The sequence below is a fragment of the Austrofundulus limnaeus genome, unplaced genomic scaffold (assembly GCF_001266775.1).
Source record: "Austrofundulus limnaeus strain Quisiro unplaced genomic scaffold, Austrofundulus_limnaeus-1.0 Scaffold96, whole genome shotgun sequence".
NCBI classification, from domain to species: domain Eukaryota; kingdom Metazoa; phylum Chordata; class Actinopteri; order Cyprinodontiformes; family Rivulidae; genus Austrofundulus; species Austrofundulus limnaeus.
This window is the reverse complement of record NW_013952498.1, coordinates 1,266,393-1,270,742: the sequence shown is the minus strand read 5'-3', so window position 1 is coordinate 1,270,742 and position 4,350 is coordinate 1,266,393.

The window sequence follows — 4,350 nt, the reverse complement described above, 5'->3', positions numbered from 1 at the left end:
GCAAGCATTTGTGGACAAGACAAACATCTGTAAACAAGACAAACATCTGTAAACAAGACAAACATCTGTGGACAAGACAAACATCTGTAAACAAGACAAGAACAGCTGCATAAAGACATTTAAAAACAACAACATACAATTCTGCACTACAGGAGAAGGCAAAGCGAATGCTTTCAAAAGTTAAAACTCATTCAATCATCTTCATGCAACGTGCAGTAAACTAAGTAAATCAGATTTATATTATTAAATGGTGTAAAAAAGCACCAATCTACACAGCAAATACGAGTTTTTGAGTTCTTGGCAGCAGGTTTGTTGTTCCAATCATTTTGTATTACTGCCAAACAATGTAGGCTTTCTTTTGTCTCATCATTTAATCCAAGATTTATTCCATAATTTGCAATTAAATCTATCAGAAAAAAAAAATCATTCAGTACATAAAACTGTTGGCAGCATAAAATGGTAAACAGTCTCTAATTAATCTAAATATGTGCAAATTTGCTTTTGCTACTCTGCTCACCATCTTAACATGCTTTTTAAATTTAAATGCAAGTCGAAAATAAGCCCAGATATTTAACCTCTCAACCTGCTCAATATTTTGATAATTGGTCCTGTTACATTTGGTTAAACATATTTTTGTGATATGAGTTAAGGATTGGAGGTGTGTTATTTATCATTCAACATGCCCCAAAAAAAAAAACAAAATAAAAGAACAGATTGACACTATAAAAAATCTAAATAAAATCTGACTAAGATAAAAGAAAAAGTTCACGGAACAATGTATTTCCTGTCAAGATCTAAGGCTATAATAATTATTAGAGCAGTGGTCCTTGTGTTTCACTGTCCTGCATGTTTACATGTTTTCCTGCCTTTTATAACACCTGACCTAAATGAAAGGGTCATTAACAGACTTCTGCAAAACACATGCTTAGAAGGTAATCTAATCAACTGAGTCAGGTGCTTTAAAGCAGGAAAAACATCTAAACATGCAGAACAGAGAGCCCTGAGTTTGACATTCGGGAACCCCTATTATAAAGGATCAGTGTGGTTTGGCTGAGAGTTGTAATTTAAAAATATATGATTAAATAAAATTGGTGTCATGATCTGTGGTTTCACCTCTGACCTGATAGCAACACTGCTCCTTCCTAGCTGTCCTGGTTTCTCATTTTGTCCTGCTTTTTTTTAATCTCCTGTCCTGCAGAGCCTTTCGTTCATCATTATATATAGCTAACGTTGCACTAGTTTGTTCAAGTCTACACTGAGGTTCTCACAATAGTATCATGTTGACAATAAGTTGCTTAATAAGCAAACCCTTATTTCATCTCAGAAATCCTGGCTGTGAAAAAACAAAAGGTCCCACTAGTTCTACCTTCCCAGCAGTCACCAAGTAAAACATGAAAGTGTTTAGAAGCACCGCTCCCAACAGAAAACATAGTAATTTTCTTTAATTGTGATGTATCACCTTGTATTGGTCTGCATAACGCAACATTCATCCTCATTATCCCTGCTCTTAATGCTTTAAAATGATTTCCTCATTACGTTTTAATGTCAACCAGTCGTTGCTGTGTGAAAGATTATCAGAGATTATTGTTGATCTGAGTGAAGTGTGTGTAAAGAAATCTCACGAGTGTGACGAGTCTGAGAAGAGCCGGATGCAGAAGGTCTCTCTCTCCTGAGCTGAGCAGGCAGCGCAGGAGGAACCGTGACCACGGCTGACAGGCAGCATGCTTGGCTAAAAAAAAACAAAAAAAAACACACCGAACAAATACGAAGACAAATAAGAAGTCAGAAGGGCTAATACAGATGAAGTGGATTTATTTAGACTCTTTTCTTCCTGGTGTTATTACTAAAACTACCAACAATCTGCAGAGACAACAGTAAACAGGAACTCTGCCACATCAAGGACAGAAACTATGAAGAAAAATATTTAAGTAGAATTCCAGGTAACACTTATAATAACTACACCTTATTTAGCCTTACTTAATCATTAATAAATGGTTAGTTAACCATGAAAACATCATTAATTTAGAATGATTCATATTTAATACAATAGAAATTAAAACATTTAACAATAAAAAATATATAAAATAATGAATAAAACTTTACTTAAAAAGTATTTGTTATTCATGTATTATTGGTTGGAGCAGGGGTGCTAAAACTTCTTCTGCAAGAGCACCAAAATGAAAATCTATTCGAGGCTAAATGCAATAACATAATACATGAAATACAAATACTTTTTTAGTAAAGTCCTTTTATGTACGTTTTTATGATTAAACTAGCAGTCATTGCAATAGCCCATGATTTTTTTTGTTAGTTTTACTTTTTAAGCCTTGCACTTGAAGAAAGTCTGACATACGCTCAGGCAACAAAGGCTCATGGAACATTTCATATATTAATAAAATTTGAGTATTTGTGGTCTTATAGCGTGTAAAAATGGACGTGTGCTTAAATCTAATCTAAATGTATCTTGTAGTGACTTGTATTTCGTGTTTAAATTTTAGCACCTCTGGGTTAGAGAATGTTTGAATTGTTTAGGATTTCAGTTTGATTTTTACAGGGGAAAAGGAACTTGTTGTCCTTCAGGGTTTTGTCTACACCAAACTTTTTTTCCTTTAGAGCTACTTTTGCAAAAATGAAATTGTCCAAGAACTATCAAACCATTGGAATAAGCTTGTTTTGCACAAAAAAAAAAATCATTGTTTTCAGTTCACATGAAACTACCACAAAAAAGACAGAATTTACTTGAATGTGCGTTTTGTGTTTATCCATTTATATTATATTGTATTTCACACTATTAACAGGGTTTAACTGCGACAGATTCGTGCACAAATAACGTCGTGTGACGGGTCTCTGATATTTTGTTTCTGCATTGTTGACTCCAGTGGGAAGAAACCCCGTGCAGTGACATATAAAATAGAATAGAATAGACTCGAGAGTAGAGAATAGAATATACCTCAGCGGGATTGGTTTCCCAGGAGAAAACAAACACCAAACAACCACGTAAAAGCATGTCGTTTGCCGATCGACCATACTGAGCCCTAAACTGTTTGATTGTCAACCAAGAGGAAGGGACATCTATAGATTGATTGGAATTAAATGAAAGTTTGGTCGGCCAGTGACAAATTAAATTTAGTTTCTCCTAGCTTTTCAAAAGCCCTGAAGAGCTACTTTAAATGAGCTCAAGAGCTGCTAGTTGGAGACTCCTGGTCTGCATTAAGAAATTTGTAAAAAAGCATAAACAGTCTTCACTTTAGAAGGGTTCACAAAAAGACTTAACTACTAACAACTGCCTTAATTACTGATGCTAATTAGTCAAATTTTTATTTTCTTTCATTTCATTTCATTCATTTATTGTTTATTTCAATAGTGACAAGTGTCAAATATTAACAACATACACTACAACATTTATAGCCAGAGCTAATTTGCAATGCCCGTCCCTAGATGGGCTTTTAGCACCATTTATTTGACTTTTTGTAATTTAACAGTCAAAAGTGCAGCATTGTGCATGCTGGGTGCTGTTTTTGTGCACCATGCAAATTGCGCTCATGTGCTCGGTGCCACGTTGCAGTTTTTGTGTGCAACGCATATCCCACATTTGTGGCCTGTATTTATGTGGGTCAGGTGAAGTGTGCTGGTTTTGTGCGCCACACACATGATGCGTGAGGGCAAGCATATTTATTTACAAATTATCATCACTCACTTTGAGCCTGTTTGGTACCTGTAACTGGGCTTTTTCTTTTAAGGAAGCCCAGCAAGGAGCTTAGACAGTTGACTGAGGTTCGCAGCAGCAACTCGTGTTTCTGCAGAGAAAAAAAAAACAAAACAAAACCATGAGATTTCAACCGTGTAGAAATGGGAGTAGAGACAAAATATTCAGACTTTTCAAAGCACAGCAACGTCTAAGCTGGTCCGCAGCACATTGAGTTTTATATTAAAGGAGACATATCCTGCTTTTAAATCCTTTTAAACATTTAAATCATTCAGTTGGGATCTATATAAACTGGAACTGCAATGCTTTGGTCTGAATTCCTCCTTATTGTAACTCCACAGGCCCCTCTTTCACCCCTTTTCTGTGGTGAGTGTCAGATCAACTCGTTTTGAGGCTGTCTCTTTAAATCCAAACAAGGCTCTTGAAACCCCGCCCCACCACCCGCTTCCAGATCGGTCTATTCCAGTTTGATAGAGGGGTTTACGACTAAACAGAGGCACAGCAAATTTTTRATTACAAATTAATTTAAATATGTCAGCAACAGAAGACTTGTCCATCCAGAAAAACTATAAAAAAGTGGATTTTAACAATATGGCCCCTTTAAAGGTTGTTGCATGCATGTAGTCATTTAAAAACAGATAGAA